This window comes from Oncorhynchus masou, chromosome 19 (assembly GCF_036934945.1).
Source record: "Oncorhynchus masou masou isolate Uvic2021 chromosome 19, UVic_Omas_1.1, whole genome shotgun sequence".
In the NCBI taxonomy this organism is placed as follows: domain Eukaryota; kingdom Metazoa; phylum Chordata; class Actinopteri; order Salmoniformes; family Salmonidae; genus Oncorhynchus; species Oncorhynchus masou.
The window spans coordinates 9,528,487-9,547,716 of record NC_088230.1 but is presented as its reverse complement, the minus strand read 5'-3'; positions in this window follow the sequence as shown (position 1 = coordinate 9,547,716).

Sequence of the window (19,230 nt, the reverse complement as noted above, 5' to 3'; positions counted from 1 at the left end):
CCAACGAGAGTCGTAACATGAATAGTGCGGATCCAAGCCTATGGAACAAAAGTGGGGCTTTTATTGCTCATTCTAATTCATGCTGATAAAAAAAATCCATAGACCTAATGGACACACGTTCACTTTTCAGTAGAGCTTAAAGCATGCCTTTCCATGAGCGCAGCATTTATTTTTCAACTCAAATCAATGAGCCCAATTAGTCCTCCATGACCACAAAATCATAAACAACGGAGTAGGGCCGGCTAATAAGTCCTTAGTTTCGGGGTCATGCTCAGGTTATACAATTTGGCTAATCTATACGTCAATATCAAGGGGTATAAATATTTATTGGAATGACTGGAATTCTGACAGACTTTGGTTTTTAATGTAACAGTATAATTTAATCATGTTATTATATGTGGTAGAAAGTGATGGGTTAGAAGAAGCCTACATAACCAACCCATAAAGTAAAACTGAACATCCATATATGACCAGCTATGTCAACTTTAACATTGATTTATCCTGCAATAGATGTTGTTCAATTGTTGACATACATTTGTGTCTTCTTCTAATGGCTCTTAAGGGGAAAGTCATCTAAAAGTAACTTATTACAATTTTGAACAGGAAACTAGTAAATGTAACAGCTTACATTTAGAAAGTAATGCACCCAACCCTGCGAACCTGAGGTCATCCTCACAGGCTCTGTCACTCTCCACATCTCCTGCTTGGGTGCTCCAGTATGTAATCAATACCAACCACCAGTTAATATCATCAAATTATCACCCTACCCTTCCAAAGGAATATAAAGAATATGTAGCCACACAGCTAAATATCCCCATCCTTTGAAGTTTAAAATTAATTTGCACCAAACATTTAGTTTCCAAACAAATAACGACTTAACACATGGCTTTCATTTCAAATATCAGACTGTATATTCATTCTAAGTTGAGTGTACACTCAGATTTACATTTGTAGCGTCATTTTAATCTAACAATTGTTTATATGTTTTACCCTTTTTGCAGCTCTTTTCTGGTGCCTTGTCTGCAGGATGTTGGCCAGGTGTGCTTGTTAGAGGGCTTGCTGCTGATTGGCACATCTTATTATCTTGAAATTGAGTGGCTTGGAGGGTGGTACCACCTCCATTCTGTTTTGTAGACCTCAGTTATACATTTATCTATGTTTGCATGAATTTACAGACCTTTAAGTACTCTTTTAATGCACCTTGGATTTTGATTTCCTTTACTTTGTTAAAAAAAAAATAAACCCCTAATATTTGCACCCGTACTCAGTCTTCTCTCGTTGCCTGCTTGGTCATCCCTTACAATGACCGCGGGACTTTTTTCCACATCCAACACAAAAAACTCACAGGCCAATTAGGCTTTGGAAAGATCTAAAGGCAAGTCTGTTTGTGACAGCACTTTCACAGATTTCCCTTCACAACCAGACAAGCAACCATTCCACTGATGGAGTATCCCCAGTATCATTCAGGCTGGGATAACATTCCAGTTAGTCAATGGGTCTCATTGGACCTCTGAATGCTTGGCTATAAAAAGCCAACTGACATTTACTCCTGAGGTGCTGACCTGTTGTACCCTTTACAACCACTGTGATTATTATTTGAACCTGCTGGTCATCTATGAATGTTTGAACATCTTGAAGAACAATCTGGCCTTAATGGCACGCACATACTTTTATAATCTCCACATGGCACAGCCATCAGAGGACTGGCCACCCCTCAGAACCTGGTTCTTCTCTAGGGTTCTTTCTAGGTTCCTGCCTTTCTAGGGAGTTTTTCCTGGCCACCGAGCTCCTACATCTGCATTGTTTGCTGTTTTAGGCTGGGTTTCTGTATATCACTTTGTGACATCTGCTGATGTAAAAAGAGCTTGATAAATACATTTGATTGATTGATTTTCCATGCAAGCTGCATCTGCTGAATGCCATTACCAAACTATATAAATTGAAAATGATCACACCACAGGACACAGCCCCAATATCCCGCGGGTCATACACATTAAAAATGCCCATAATGTTCAGTTAGCTGTGCAAGCTGGTCAGGCCCCAGAACTACAACCACCACTGGCTACTTTGTCTCCTCACCCAGTTAAGGCACACTGATGTCCTGGTCACCTCAAAAACATTGAATCAACCTTCCATACTTCCATACTTAGTTTTAGTGGGGAAAAGAGGGCTGTACATATACACTATTAGAGTAGCTGACCATATTATTACGGTTGCTTTCCTGTTACTCGGTTATGCTACTGTGTGCTTGTGTCATGAAAGGCTTGTTTATTTTGTGGAATTGCCCATTGTTGATATGCTGTAAGTGTGAATGAGATTAAAACATAAACACACATTGAAAAACTAGTAGGCTATTCAAACACAACAGAGTCAAGGCAGGGACGCTCAAAGTCGTAGCTATACCAAGAGTCTTATGAAACCCTTTTAAGAATAACATAATACAACATGAACAATGGCTACTTTAGGTGGTGTTTGAGTGTAATCATGTTGGCCATATCTGATTCATAAAAAATAGATTTACACTAATAGTCTTTATAGTGTGTTGTACACAACCATGAAAAATGCCTCTCATTTACAAAATTAATATTTACAGGTGATTTAACCTCCATGAAATGTTATTATGCCGCCATATTGGATTTTTGGACGCCAGCAAATTTGACTTGAAAAGTTGTCCATTGATCAGCTATCAAAAAGTGAAGTTAACATTCATTATAAATATTCCTATTGTATCTGTTTGATAGCGGGTCTATATTTCCAGGATGCATGACGATATCTTAATGCTGAGCAGTACCAGAGCATACAATAGTGGGTTACATGTTGTTATGTGGCCCACCATCCTCCATAGAGCAGGTATCAATAGGGGGCAGAAGTCTGTGTGTTGTTGTGATTCCGGATGGTGAGATACTGCAACTAGCAGCAATGATAAGAACCTACCGTGTGGGGAATCATTAGTTTGATCTTATTCTTGATACCATAAGGTGTCTTGACTGATGTCATGTTTTTGCTAATACACTGCAAATTCATGCAGTATCTCGCTGGAATTTGGGACTTTAGTCATTTTCTCATGCCGAAACCTGATTAGATAAATAAATGCCAAAATGGTATTTGTAATGTCTCTAAACAAAAAACAGCCACTACAATGTCAAAACTTGATTTTGTCATGAGTTCATTACTATTTGCTTGATTTTACGGACCCACGACTATGGTGTATCAACATTAGCATGCTAAGTGACGGTAGCGTGAGCTAGGAAGAAAATCTGTGCAAGCTAGTTAGCCAGCGTTAGCTACCTAGCTAGCCTAGCAAGCTCTAGTCCAATCGAAACTGATGCAACCCTGCTGGGGAATGTGGCTAGCTACATGACCAGTGGTGACAGTGAGGTCCCTATCATGAGATTCAAGGCACTAATAAGTGCCATTGTGGAGAAATTGCAAAGAAAAAACAGCTTGTCAAACTAAGTTAGCTAGCAATGTAAACCAGTTTTCAAAGAGGATGCAAGCCAGCTTCGCATGCATGGCAGGACCAGTGACAGTGTTGTCAAAGATGCCATTAGACCGTCTCTGTTGTTGAGTCAACATTACAACCAGGAAGGATTTTCCTATAGGTCGCAAAAACGCAGACACATATGCAGCTCTCATGCAATGATCTTTAGTTAATAACAATACACATTCATTCACATAGCTATGAGTGAGCATGTTGTAAATGGTAAAGTAGCTATCTACTAACGTTAGCTAGATGTGTATCATCTCCATTTGCTATACATCTTGCTATCGCATGGAAAATGCAAAATAAAAAATATCTCTCAATGCATTGCATATTAGTCCACGATTTCGCTAACATTTGGCTTGTAGTTCTTGCAGAGGAAAGAAGTGGAGACAGTTTTCAGGGACCAGATCACAACAAACAGTAAACTGCGAAGGGGAGATAAAAATCAACCATACACACAGACCAGTACTTGATAGAGTCCACCAGCTTGCTGCACCGGTATAAAATGCCACTATTGCATATGATTTGTATATTAACATATCTGGGACATTTATTTTCTCTGTATTTTCTCTTCGCATTGCTGGGGTGAGGTGGGGCTTACTAAATGTGAAATGGCAATCCAGGACAAATGGAAAAACAGCATACTTTGTGATATCAAATTCCTTCTTACACTTTAAGATGGGGGATGCAACCAAGCTCACATGAAATCATCAATGAAGACAAATGATCTTGAGTATGTTGCCCTTACCTGCTGAATATTAAAAAAATAATAATAATTGTAGATACCCCAAAATAGATTTAATGGGCTTGTCATTCACAATGTACTAATGAAAAATCAAATGCATTTGATCTAAATACCGGTTGATCCTCAGTCATTGGCTATCATAAATGTGTATGCCCACTTCACAAGCCTGATGTTGGTTAAGTCGGCTTTCCAATGCAAAAAAACACAACCAGAGAATTTATACACTAGCCTGCAATGCAATGATATATATTTTATGCAGGTATTTACTTTGCAACATGTATTGTCATTTAATAGAACAAAAGATGCATCTGTGTACCGGCTATTTTTACCCCTCTACTAACTAGCTAGATGGGTAAGTCCAGTCCCAGAGGGCAGTCCGTTCTGTATCCCTTCTTGATTTCGATACGATGTGTCGTGATGCATTTGTGCATGCAAATTGGTAACTCATAGCTATCTAGCTAATTCATCAACCAGCATTTTATTAGCTATTTCTGCAAAAGTGGCATTCAGAGACTTGTTTTCATCAAGGATATCTCTGTGCTTTTCTCTGTTCATCTTTCCCTCGATCCTGACTAGTCTCCCAGTCTGCCACTGAAAAACATCCCTACAGCATGATGCTGGCACCACCACTCTCCACCATGGTACCAGGTTTCTTCCAGACGTGACACTTGGCATTCAGGCCAAAGAGTTCAATCCTGGTTTCATTAAACCAGAGAATATTGTTTCTCATGGTGGAGAGTCTTTTTTGGCAAACTCCAAGTAGGTTGTCATGTGCCTTTAACTGAGGCGTGGCTTCTGTTTGGCCACTCTACCATAAAGGCCTGATTGGTAGAGTGCTGCAGAGATGGTTGTCATTCTTAATGGTTCTCCCATCTCCACAGAGTAACTCTGGAGCTCTGTCAGAGTGACCATCGGGTTCCTGGCCTCCTCTGTGATCAAGGCCCTTCTCCCATTATTGCTCAGTTTGGCTGGGTGGCCAGCACTAGGAAGAGTCTTGGTGGTTTCTAACTTCTTACATTTAATAATGATTGGGCCCACTTTGTTCTTTGGGACCTTCAATGCTACAAAAAATGTTTTGGTACCCTTCCCCAGATATGTGCCTTGACATAATCCTGTCTTGGAGCTCTACGGACCATTCCTTCGACCTCATGGCTTGGTTTTTGATCTGACATGCTCTGTCAACTGTGCGACCTTATATAGACAGGAAGGTGCCTTTCCAAATCATGTCCAATCAACTAAATTTACCCCAGGTGGACTCCAATAAAGTTGCAGAAACATCTCAAGGATGATCAATGGAAACAGGATGCACCTGAGCTCAATGTTGATGCTCATAGCAAAGGGTCTGAATACTTACAGAAATTAGCAAATATGTAAAAAAAATGTTTTTGCTTTGTCCTTATGGGGTGTTGTGTGTAGATTGATGATTTGCTTTTATGTAATCCATTTTACAATAAGGCTCTAACGTAATATGTGGAAAAGGTGAAGGGGTCTGTATACTTTCCGAATGCATTGTACTGTACCAAAACGTACGCTATGGTCACAAGACACAGGCCTCCTTATTGTCTGTAAGATATCTATGCAAACAGCTGATGGCAGTGCTCTTCCATGCCGTCCCTAGGAGGGGTGAATCATGTTGTGCCAGGCTGTTTTCATTTTACTTGAGTGGGCTATACTCAGCCTTGTCTTAGGGTAGCAAGTTGGTGTTCTGTTGATATCCCTCTAGGTGTTTGGCAAAGTGTGTGTGTTATTTTCCTTCCGGGGGGTAGCTATGTTGCAATAGTCTATGTGCAGGGGGGCTAGGGTCAGTCGGTCCTATCTGGTAAATTCTCTTTTCTCATCTGGTGTCCAGTATGAACTTAAGTATGCTCCCTCTAATTCTCCCATTTCTCTCTCTCTCTCCGAGGACCTGAGCCCTAGGACCATGCCTCAGGATTGCCTGGCCTGATGACTACTTGCTGATCCAGTTTCTGCTGTCTTTCCCTTCGGCTATGGAAACCTGACCTGTTCACCAAACGTGCTGCTGCTCCAGTTTCAACTGTCCTGCCTGCGGCTAAGGAACCCTGACATGTTCATCGGACGTGCTACCTTGTCCTGGATCTGCTGTTTTTGACCCTCTTGCTCTCTCCCTCACTCTCGCTCTCTCGATCTCTGAATGCTCGGCTGTGACTTTTAAAACGGAGGTGCTGACCTGTTGCACCCTCTACAACCTTTGTTTTGGTATAATTTCACCCGAAATGTTGGTTTTCTAAAAAAAGGTGTCATTGTTGTTCTGAACCCACTTCATAGTTAAATTCTAATCTGTGCATCAGAACCAAAAAGTTGCGCTTCTTAATTGTTGACCAATGACCAGTCATCAGCATTGACGCCAAAAAGAGGTGTGCATTTCCAGATTAGTGACCATAAATAACTAGTTTAATATCCTCCAGTTTTGCCGGGCAAAAACAGAGTAGGCCTACCTTTAAGAATGGTGTCGGAGGGTGTGGCTGGCATTTTAGAAGCTCAGAACCAATTGTGCAATTTTGTGGGGGTTTTCTCTCGCATTGCTTGTAACTTATTTTGTACATAATGTTGATGCTTACCGTCTCTTTTTTTGAAAAGAGCTTCTAGATATCAGAATAGCGATTACTCACCTCGAACTGGACAAAGATTTTTTTCTTTGATGAGTCTGACGCGAAGCATATAATGTTGCTCCCAGACAAGGCCCAAATAAGGAAATACAGGGGGCGTAGATTGAAGTGCCTTGTGAGAATTTGTCGGCGAGAGTGTAACCCGCCTCTTCCAACCGTTCTATTGGCCAACGGGCAATCACTGGAGAATAAACTGGATGAGCGCCGTTCGAGACTACCCTTAAAAACTGTAATATCTTATGTTTCATCGAGTGGTTTCTGAATGACGACACAGATAATATACTGTTGGCTGGGTTTTCCATGCATCGGCAGGAAAGAACATCAAGACGAGGGGTGAAGGTGTGTGTCTGTTCGTCAATAACACCTGGTGCGCAATGTCTAATATTAAGGTAGCCTCGAGTAATTGCTTGCCTGAGGTAGAGTACCTCATGATAAGCTGTAGACCACACCATCTACCAAGAGAGTTTATCTAAATTTTTCATAGCCTTTTATTTACCACCACAAACAGACGCTGGCACTAAGATCGCACTCAACGAGCTGTATAAGGCCATAAGCAAACAAGAAAATGCTCATCCAGAAGTGGCGCACCGAGTGGCAGGGGACTTTAATGCAGGCAAACATAAATCTGTTTTACATCATGTCACATGTACACCACCTTTACTCCACACATAGAGGCACGTACAAAGCTCTCCCTCGCCCTCCATTTGGCATATCTACCAAAATTCTATCCTGATTCCTGCTTACAAGCAAAAACTAAAGCAGGAAGTACCAGTGACTCACTCAATACAGAAGTGGTCAGATGACGTGGATGCTATGCTACAGGACTGTTTTGCGAGCACAGACTGGAATACATTCTGAGATTCATCCAATGGCATTGAGGAGTATACCAAATCAGTCACCGCCTTCATCAAGAAGTGCATCGATGATGTCATCCCCAACAGTGACCGTATGTACATATCCCAACCAGAAGCCATGGATTACAACAACATCCGCCCCTGAGCTAAAGACTAGAGCTTCCGCTTTCAAGGTGCGGTCCACTAATCCAGACGCTTATAAGAAGATTGAGTCCTACTACACCGGCACTGACGCTCGTCGGTTGTGGCAGGGCTTGCAAACTATTACGGACTACTATGGAAACCCAGGGTGAGCTTCCCAGTGATGTGATCCTACCAGACAAACTAAATGCCTTTAATGCACGCTTACCAGGACATGTTCTTAGAGCAAGTGCGGACCAACTGGCAAGTGTCTTCACTGACATTTTCAACCTCTCCCTGACCGAGTCTGTAATACTTACTGTACATGTTTCAAGTGGACCACCCGTAGCACTCACGTCAGTAGCCATGAAGTGATTTGAAAGGCTTTTCATGGCTCACATCAACACCATCATCCTGGAAACACTAGACCCACTCCAATTCGCATACCGCCCCAACAGATCCACAGATGACGCGATCTCAATCACACTCCACACTGCCCTTTCCCACCTGGACAAAAGGAACACCTAAATTATGTGAGACTGCTACTCATTGGCTACAGCTCAGCGTTCAACACCAGTGCCCACAAAGCTCATCACTAAGCTAAGGACCATGGGACTAAACATCTCCCTCTGAAACTGGATCCTGGACTTCCTGATGGGCTGCCCCCAGGTGGTAGGGGTAGGCAACAACACATCTGCCAAGCTGATCCTCAACACGGGGTCCCCTTTGGGGTGCATACATAGTCCCCTCCAGTACTCCCTGTTCACCCACGACTGTGTGGCCAAGCAGAACTCCAACACCATCATTAAGTTTGCTGATGACACAACGGTGGTCGGCCTGATCAACGACAACGATGACAGCCTATAGGGAGGAGATCAGAGACAGGACAACAACTTCTCCTTCATTATGAGCAAGACAAAGGAGATGATCGTGGACTACAGGAAAAGGAGGACAGAACACGCCCCCATTCACATCAACTGGGATGTAGTCGAGTTGGTCGAGAGTTTCAAGTTCCTTGGTGTCCACATCAAAAACACCAAGAAAGTTGTGAAGAGGGCACGACTACACCTTTTCCAAGATCCTCAAAAGTTCTTCAACTCCACCATTGAGAGCATCCTGACCAGTTACATCATTGCCTGGTATGACAACTGCTCGGCATCCGACCATAAAGTGCTACAGAGGGTAGTGTGTACGGCCCAGTACATCACTGAGTAGAAGCTTCCAGGAAATATATACTGGGTGGTGTCAGAGGAAGGCCCCAAAAATTATCAAAGACTCCAGTCATCCAAGTCATGGATTGTTCTCTCCTTTACCATATGACTAGCGGTACAGGAGTGCCAAGTCCAGGTCCAAAAGGCTCCTTAAGAGCTTCTACCTCCAGCAAGACTGCTGAACTATTAATCAAATGGCCACCCAGACTATTTGCATTGACCCCCCCCCCCTCCCCTTGTTTTAACACTGCTGCAACTTGCTGTTTATTATCATACATAGTCACTTCACCACATTGACTACGTACCGGTACCCCTTCGTACCGGTACCCCTTCATATTGACTCTGTACCGGTACCCCTTGTATTTATGCACATTATTGTTATTTTATTGAAATGTTTTTACCTTCGTTAATTTAGTAAATATTTTCTTAACTCTAGTTTCTTAAAACTGCATTATTGGTTAAGGGCTTGTAAGCATTTCACTGTGAGTTCTAAACCTGCTATATTTGATTTGATTCATCATCCATGTAAAATACTGCTCAGCAATCGACTACCGACTCATCTTTACCAGGACAATAGACTATCTGGCGATTGGATTTTATTTATTTAATAAATTATATTTATTTTATTATTTGATTGATCATTTCCATATTTCAGATAGGCCTACATTTTATATATATTTTTTTAGCTTATTTGTTTATTTACATTCCATTAGCTTTTGCAGAGGCAGCAGCTATTCTTCCTGGGGTCCAAATAAAACACAAAACACTGGTACAACGATATACAAATAAATAATACAAACATATTATAATGTCAAATCAAGTCAACTTTTTTTGTCACATGCGCCGAATACAACAAGTGTAGACTTTACCGTGAAATGCTTACTTACAAGCCCTCAACAAACAGTGCAGCTCGAGAAGAGTTGAGAAAATATTTACCAAGTAGACTAAAATAAAAAGTAATAATAAAAAAGTAACACAATAATGAGGGGAACCGGTATATATACAGTGGGCACCGGTACTTAGTTAGTGTGTGGGGTACAGGTTAGTTGAGGTAATTTGTGCATGTAGGTGCAGGTGACTATGCAGTGTGTGTATGTTTGTGTGTGTCTCCCCTCACAGTCCCTACTGTTCCATGAGGTGTTGTGTAATCTTTTTTGGGGGAGGGGGGTAATTTTGCTGTTTGCTTGAGTAATTGGAGATGAATTTACTTTGGACTTCGGAACTGTGAAGGGACCCTTTGTGACATGTCTTGTGGGATTTGTATGAGTGTCTGAGCTGAATGTTATTTGATTATACAGACAATCTGGAATTTTTATTACAGTAATGCTTCTCATAAAATCTACAAGAGAAGCAGTTCAACAACCCTCAACCAGGAAAGATTGCCATGCATGTTGTTGATGTTAGTTCTGGGCAAGAAGTGTTGCTTTGTTTCGATCCAGCTGCAGCTTTGCTAGGCCTTTCTTTGCTGCACTTGACCATATTACCGGACAGTAATCAAGATGGGACAAGATAAGAGCCTGAACAACTAGTTTGGGTGGCTACTGTCTATATGTCTAAAGATAAGCAGGTGTAACATCGTACTGCTTTCAATATTATGGGATGAGGGTGTAACATATTCTGGGGAATTTATCACTTTATTTGTGATGAATAACAGGGCTACCCAGCTGGCAGCGAGCAATGTACAGACAGGCTACCCTCGGTGCAGACAGAATATGCTTTCCATCTGATCCTGCAGTCTCTGCTACAAGTAGGCTGTATGATTTTGCTTGCTCTGGACTCCAGAGAAGTGTTGTTAAAATCCCTGTTAGTGAGCATTTCTCCTTTGCCAAGATAATCCATCCACCTGACAGGCATGGCATATCAAGAAGCTGGGTAAACAGCATGATCATTACACAGGTGCACCTTCTGCTGGGGACAATAAAAGGCGCAGTTTTGGCACACAGCACAATGCCACAGATGTCTTGTTGGCATGCTGACTGTTTCTGATCCCGTTTTTGCCATTAGGCTTGGGCCTGGGCAACCACGAGGTGGTTGGTTTTCAATTGGCTAACACTTTTGTGCAGACTGAAATATGGTGCGCAAAGGTAGCAAGAATTTGTTGTTGCATAACTGCAATTAACAAATGTTATTGGTCACATACGCATACATAATTTAGCAGATGCTATTGCAGGTGTAGCGAAATGCTTGTGTTCCTGTGAATTATTAAACATAATTACAATTCTTGTTACAGTGTAATAACGATTATTTAAAATGAAGTGTTACCGATTTTTACATTGCATCCTGTCTTCTGTACCCATGTGGTGGGGAAGAGTTGGTGTATAAGAGCAGCACAGCATTTGTGTTTGGAAGTTTTTCCTGTCATTATCAGAGAATCAAAGCTCAACACCAACCCTGATTGTTTGTAAGCCGATCAAAACACAACACAGCGTCAATCTACACCAGTCACATCAACCCACCCACTGTTAACTCGTCTCAGGATCAGCTTCATTCTATAGTTGGGATGGAAAAGATGGAGAGTAAAGGGCATCATTTCAACAATTTCACAGTATTATTCCAACCTCATAGTGTGGAAACACATAGAAAACATAGGAAATCATGTTTTTGACTGTACTGGGCCTTTAATAGAATTACAGTGGATGTTATATATCACAGCTGCAAAAGAGAGTGAGAGGTTGAAATCCTGTGATTGGGGCCTTACACTTTCACCAAGTTGAGATGACAGTCTGTAATTTTATGGTTGAGAACATCTGTGAGTAGTAGCGTGATAGCACAATTGATAGTAGGTTGATAAAATTACCATGGATATTCTGTCACAGCAGCAACAGAACGATGAGGGTAGAAATGAATCCTGTCGATCAGGCTCGCACCTTCGCCTGCAGCTCCTGTATCCCATTTCTACACGACTGTGAGATTATGTCATTCTCCTCCGCTATTGTAAATGTCAAGGACACAATAGCTCACGATACACACCCTGGGAAGGGAAATGCCCATTTAACCTTATACAGGAAACACAATCAGTCTAAAGGGCAACAAACCTGTCCCTGTCAATGATGGGATGGGAGTCCCACAGAAAGTGTTGAGTTCGTAAAAAACAAACACCTTGAGAAAGACCATATATATATATATATATATATATGTTATAGGATGAATCTAGTAGAAATCTTAATCTTTAAATGTAGGATCTTTATTTGATCATCCTGATCATCCTGTCATCTGGATAACTTTTCCTGACTGTAGGACATTTGAAACGTGCAGTGTATTTGAGGTTTAAAAAGGCTTCTGAAGTTTGTAATATCCACTTTGAAATTTCAGACTTGATTTTCACTTAAGAAAAATGCATCAACCCCTACAAAAAATGTCCATTAATTACAATCCACATAATAATTCACATTTCCTGTTACTGCAGGATTATTTTCCTGCTGTAGAATATTGGCTCAAATTAAGATCCTACATCTGTTGCCTTCACTTTAATTTTAAGAAAAAACCTCAACACCCTTTTTTCACCTTTACCACTTTATCATCGAATAGATATGTGAAAAAAACCTTGAGGCTTGATTCTAAACAATGTTTGCCATGTTTCTGTTAATATTATGGAGTTAATTTGGAAAAAAGTTTGGCATTGTAATGACTGAATTTTCTGTTTTTTTCCTTAGCCAAATGTGATGAACAAAACAGAGCGATTTCTCCTACACAAATAATTTTTGGGGAAAAACTGAACATTTGCTATATAACTGAGAGTCTCCTCATTGAAAACATCCAAAGTTCTTCAAAGGTAAATTATTTTATTTGAATGCTTTTCTTGTTTTTTGTGAAAATGTTGCCTGCTGAATGCTAGGCTTAATGCTCTACACCATTAGAGCGAGACCAGCTGCGCTTGGCCCGCGACTGGAAAATGCTAGCTGACATTGGCCGGCAACTTGTGTTTCCTCCGGAGATCGCAACCACCACCCTAAGACCTGACATGGTGCTCTGGTCCCGTTCACTCAATAAGGTCTTCATCATTGAGCTCACAGTACCCTGGGAAAACTCAGTGGATGAGGCTTATGAGCGAAAACATCTGCGCTATGCTGATCTAGCTGCCGAAGCACGGCATCATGGCTGGAACACAGAAGTCCGACCAGTGGAGGTGGGCTGCAGAGGTTTTGTGGCAACATCTACAACCAGACTGCTTAGAGACCTGGGAATTAAGGGCCAGAGCCAGCGTTCGGCAATCAAAGCTGTAACAGAGGCGGCAAAAGGCAGCAGTCAGTGGCTCTGGATGAAGAGGAAAGACCCCAGCTGGGCCCCGAAGTGAGAGGGCCAGGAGGTATGCGGTCAACAATGCTTGACTCAGGGAGGAGGACGCCCCTGCCATGCATAGTCCCATGGGATGTTGGCTATCAACAACAAGGCAACTCCTATGACTAATTGGGAATGGGACGCAAGCGTAGGATTGATCACCCTGTCGCTGGCCGCCTTTGGGGAGGGTGTATAGTGTGAAAGGCCGAAACACCCTAGGAACCAAAGGTACACTACTGACGATGCGCTCCCCAAATTTGCCCACGCTCACTGTTCATTAACTCTTGGAAGTGCTTGCACAAAGGATAGTAACATCTCATCCTGTGTTCTTGGAATCTATGCTAGCTATCAATACTCTTGCACAAATGCTTGCGTAAATATGGTTGAGAAGCATATTTTGAAAATCTGAGATGACAGTGTTGTTAACAAAAGGCTAAGCTTGTGAGTGAATATATTTCTTTCATTTCATTTGCGATTTTCATGAATAGTTAACATTGCGTTATGCTAATGAGCTTGAGGCTATGATTACGCTCCCAGATACGGGATTGCTCGATGCAAGAAGTTAACTGACTTACCTAGCTAAATAAAACGTCAAATGTTGGCTTAAGAACAAATTCTTAATTTACAATGATGACCTACCCTGGCCAAACCCAGATGATGCTGGGCCAATTGTGCGCCGCTCTATGGGACTCCCGGATCGAACCAGGGTCTGTAGTGATGCCTCTAGCACTGAGACGCAGTGCTTTAGACCGCTGCACCATTCGGGACTTCTGCACTACTCTCTGAAGTTCAAAGACATTCAAAGCTCCTCCCTTTGGGGCAGCAGGGTAGCCTAGTGGTTAGAGCGTTGGACCAGTAACCAGAAGGTTGAAAGTTCAAACCCCCAAGCTGACAAGGTCATTGTCACACCCTGGTCGAGGTATATTATGTTTGTCTTCATTTATTTGGCCAGGCCAGGGTGTGACATGGGTTAATGTGGTGTGTTTTTGTCTTGGGGTTTTGTGGGGTGTCTAGCATAGTCTATGGCTGCCTGAGGCGGTTCTCAATCAGAGTCAGGTGATTATCGTTGTCTCTGATTGGGAACCATATTTAGGCAGCCATATTCTTTGAGTATTTCGTGGGTGATTGTTCCTGTCTCTGTGTTTGTTGCACCAGTATAGGCTCAGTCACTTTGGTTTTTCTTTTTTCCTTGTTTTGGAAGAGAAGTGAACGAGCGCCATTCTCCTTGCGGAGATGGTGCTAAATACATCAACACGGTCGGTCCCTGGGATTGGGCTGGCCAACTTGATTCGGTTTGCTTGGAAGGAAAAGGAGTTGGAGCCTTTAGGACGGGGAACTTTTGGAAGGATAATATTGATGGGGATTCTAAAGCTGACGGTGAAGGACGTGTTTTGTTTCCAAGGCTACTCGTTAGAGGGAGCATACGACATGGCACTATATACAGAGGAGAAACACGATGATATCTTGAGAAAGGCAAGAGCAGTGGGAGGTGAGAGGCCGATGAGCCACTACGAAATAACTAGCCTGGCGAAGAATAACTTTAGGGTTGTAACTGTCAACATTTACAACCCATACGTTAAAGATGAAGAGGTGAGGGCCTTTCTGGGGAGATACATGGATAACGTCTCCTCAGCTAGGCACCTCAAAGACTCCCTTGGGTTTTGGAATGGGAGGAGAGGCTTCCAGGCCCTCCTCAGGGAGGACCCAAAGGGACATGGTGGCTACCTCCATCCTCCTGCTATGTTCTCCCTAGGGGCTGACAGGGGGACGTTGTTTTATGCACGTCAGCCCCCATTTAGCAGGCGCTGTATGGCCTACGGACACAATACCGCCTCGTGCAGCATGAGAAAATGCAGATTTTGTGGATCTGAGGATCACGAGGCGAGGGATTGTGACAAGCCTAAGGCGTGCCACGGGTGTGGCTCGTCAGCACACCTGTGGCGAGGGTGCCCGGCTCGTCAGAGGTCATATGCGTCTGCGGCTGGGGGGGGGGGGCAGGAGCGGGGGATGGGGAAGAAGAGGAGGGGAAGGAAGCACGACTACAGGTCCAGAGGGGAAGGCCGCAAGGAAGGAGGAGGAGCAAGAAGCGGCGGATGGAAGAGAGAAGAAAACAGAAGGCACGGGAGTAGAAGAAACAGCAAAAGTGGCGGAAGAAGGCAACCGAGTGGAGGAGCATGAGAGAGAAGAAAGCGAGGGAGGAGTGTTGGAGAAGGAGACGGTGGAAGAGCAAGTGGACTGGGGGAAAGTGCCCTGGTGGAAGAGATGAGGGGTATGGTGGAGGAGCTGGCGGGGAGGGGGGGGTGGTATCTCTCCACTACCGCCATCACCAAAGAAGAGAATGAAGAGGAGGGTGTGATTGGCCGACAGTGAGAGGGAGGGGATGGCCAAGAGAGTGATGGGGGTGGGAGAAACTTCTGAGTTGCTGCTGGTTTTCCCAGGCCCTCAACTTCTGTTGGGTAGGGACACACTTAACAAGACTCAGGACTGGGTACAGGAGGAGGTGGGGAGTTTGTTTGGGGACTCAGCCTCCCCGATTTTTTTCCAATCCAGCTGCAGCACTGGGGAGGGGGAGGATTGTGGGGGTAGACCCAGGGTGCAGGGCACCCCGGAGCCAAACACTATTCCTGCATCCTGGGTTGGTGAGATGAAGGAAGAGGGGGGTGTCGGGAATACGGATGGTGTTCTCATCGGTAGATATGGAGCAGGGGAGCATCGGGTTAGTCTCATGATTTATTTATTTTTTTTCTGTCTGGGTTTAGAATTTGAGTGTATTACATGTTTTATTTTTTTCATGGGGTCTAATTTTACTTTTGTTAGTATAAATGTAAGGGGTTTAACCTCTTACATCTACGGGGGCGCTATTTCATTTTTGGATGAAAAACGTTCCCGTTTTAAACAAGATATTTTGTCACAAAAAGATGCTCGACTATGCATATAATTGATACCATTCGAAAGAAAACACTCTGACGTGTCCAGAAATACCAAGATATTCTCTGTGCGTGCCCTAGAACGTGAGCTTCAGGCAAAACCAAGATGAGATGGCATCCAGGAAATGACAAGGATTTTTGAGGCTCTGTTTTCCATTCTCCTTATATGGCTGTGAATGCGAGAGGAATGAGCCTGCCCTTTCTGTCGTTTCCCCAAGGTGTCTGCAGCATTGTGACGTATTTGTAGGCAGATCATTGGAAGATTGACCATAAGAGACCACATTTACCAGGTGTCCGCCCGGTGTCCTGCGCCGAAATTGGTGCGCAAAAGTCACCTGCCAGTATTTTTCCATGCGATACAGAGAGGAAAGCAAGCTTCCACGAACTGCATATCAATGAAGAGATATGTGAAAAAACACCTTGAGGATTGATTCCAAACAACGTTTGCCATGTTTCGGTCGATATTATGTAGTTAATCCGGAAAAGTTTTACGTTGTAGGTGACTGAATTTTCGGTTCGTTTCAGTAGCCAGACGCAATGTAGAAAACGGAACGATTTCTCCTACACACAGACGCTTTCAGGAAAAACTGCGCATTTGGTATGTAACTGAGAGTCTCCTCATTGAAAACATCAGAAGCTCTTCAAAGGTAAATGATTTTATTGGTTATCTGGTTATTATTTGGTTATCTGGTTTTTGTGAAAATGTTGCGTGCTAAATGCTACTCAAAATGCTATGCTAGCTTTGCATACTCTTACACAAATTAGTCAATTTCTATGGTTCAAAAGCATATTTTGAAAATCTGAGATGACAGTATTGTTAAGAAAAGGCTAAGCTTGAGAGCAGACGCATTATTTTCATTTTATTTGCGATTTTCAGAAATCGTTAACGTTGCGTTATGCTAATGAGCCTGAGGCTTTAGTCACAAACCCGGATCCGGGATGGGGAGTTTCAAGAAGTTAAGGGATTCTGTTAAGAGGAGGGCGGTTTTTAAGAATTATTTGGAGGGTGTGGGGTTTGATTTTAGTTTTTTACAGGAGGTTCACCTGAGGGATGGAGGGGATGTTAGTAGGTTTAAGAGGGAGTGGGACAAGGGGGAGTCGGTTTGGGGTATTGGGGGGGCTCATCGGGGGTAGGGATTTTGTGTGGGCACAGGGAGGTAAAAGTGGATGATTCTTTTGTGGTAATGCAGGGGAGGGTTACAGGGGTGGATGTCACGATAAGGGATTGTAAATTTAGATTAGTGGTGGTGTATGGGCCACAGGTGGTGGCAGACAGGAGGGAGATGGTGGACTGTCTGATGCCCCTGTGTGTCACAAATAGGAAATTAGTGATAGGGGGGGATTTTAATACAGATTTAGGAATAGGGGGGATAGCAGTGCAGGCGCCATTGCCGGGCTAATGGCTTGCCATGGTCTGGTAGATGGTGGTCTGCACACTCCAGGGGGGTTGAGCGGAGGCTCGACTATATTTTTGTACCCATGTCTTTGGGTAAGTTGTCTGGGCGGCTGTTGCCTGTTTTCTTTTCGGATCACGACGGGGTGCTCCTGCAGGTGGGGTCGCCAGTATGCCTCTTTGGTAGGGGGTACTGGAAGTTAGATCGGGATGTGCTGGAGGAGCAGGCTTTTGTTGATGGGTTTTATGGTTTCTTTTGGAGGCTTGAAGGCCTCTGGTCCATGTGCGAGGGGGTGTTAGAGTGGTGGGAATTAGTTAAGGTGAGGATTAGGGCTTTTATAATAGGGTATTGCAAGAGGAAAAAAAGGGAGGAGAGGAGGGAGGTGGATCGTATCCAAAGGTTAATTGAACTCGAATACGAGGCTGGCAACCTCGCGGGTCGTTTGACTGGGGGAGATCCGCAACCCTAAAGGCGCAGCTCAGGGAGTTGCAGGAGCGGAAGGCTCGAGCTTTCCTGGAGCGTGCACATAGTGGCTTTCTAGAACATAATGAGACTTGTTTTGCTATGTTCTTTAAGTCGGTTAGGGCCAGACAGAGTAGGAAGGTAATGCATGGCGTTAGGGAAGAAAATGGTAGTATAATTAGAGAACCAGAGGATATGGTCAGGGTGACAACTGATCATTTCCAAGGTTTATTTAAGGAAAGGGAAATAGATGTAGAGCAGGGAAATGTGTTTTTAGAACACTTGTCCAGGCAGTTGCCGGAGGACATTAGAGAAGTGATGGAGGCCCAGATTTCATTAGAAGAGGTTGAGAGTGCTCTTAGGAGGATGGGCAAAGAGAAAGTGCCTGGGATGGATGGGCTGCCGGCTGAGTTTTATCTCAAGTTTTGGGGTATACTTGGACCAGTGGTCCTCGAAGTCTTGAAGGCCATCCTTGAGACGGGTGTCCCGGGGGGATCAATGGCTGTTGGTGTGCTGTCACTTTTATATAAGAAGGGGGAAGTAACAGACCTTGGCAACTGGCGGCCGTTGACCAAGCTGTGTGTAGATTACAAGCTACTTGCAAAGGTTTTAGCAGACCGGTTGCGCACAGCCCTTCCCTACATCGTCCATGAGGATCAGACGTGCGGGGTAGAGGGCCGCTCTATTAGATGGAACCTACAGTTAATCAGGGACTCCATCGCTTGGGTTGAAGATAGAGGACTGCCTTTAATGGTAGCAGCGCTAGATCAGGCGAAAGCCTTTGATCGCGTGAATAGATCCTTTTTATTCAGAGTGTTAGGTCGATTAGGATTTGGGGAGAAGTTCATAGGATGGATTCGTACATTATATGTCGGAGCGGGGTGCCGAGTTAGTGTAAATAGTCACTTGGGTGACGTTTTTGACCTCTCGTCTGGGGTCAGGCAGGGGTGCCCACTCTCGGCTCTCCTCTTCGTTCTGTACATGGAGTCTCTGGGGGCTGCCATTAGGGCAGACACAGGGGTGGAAGGCTTGTTGATCCCTGGAAGTGGTGGGCTGCGTGTTAAGTTGACGAGGTACGCCGACGACACTTCCGATTACCTCTTGCGGGTGTTCTTCTCGTATCAGGCG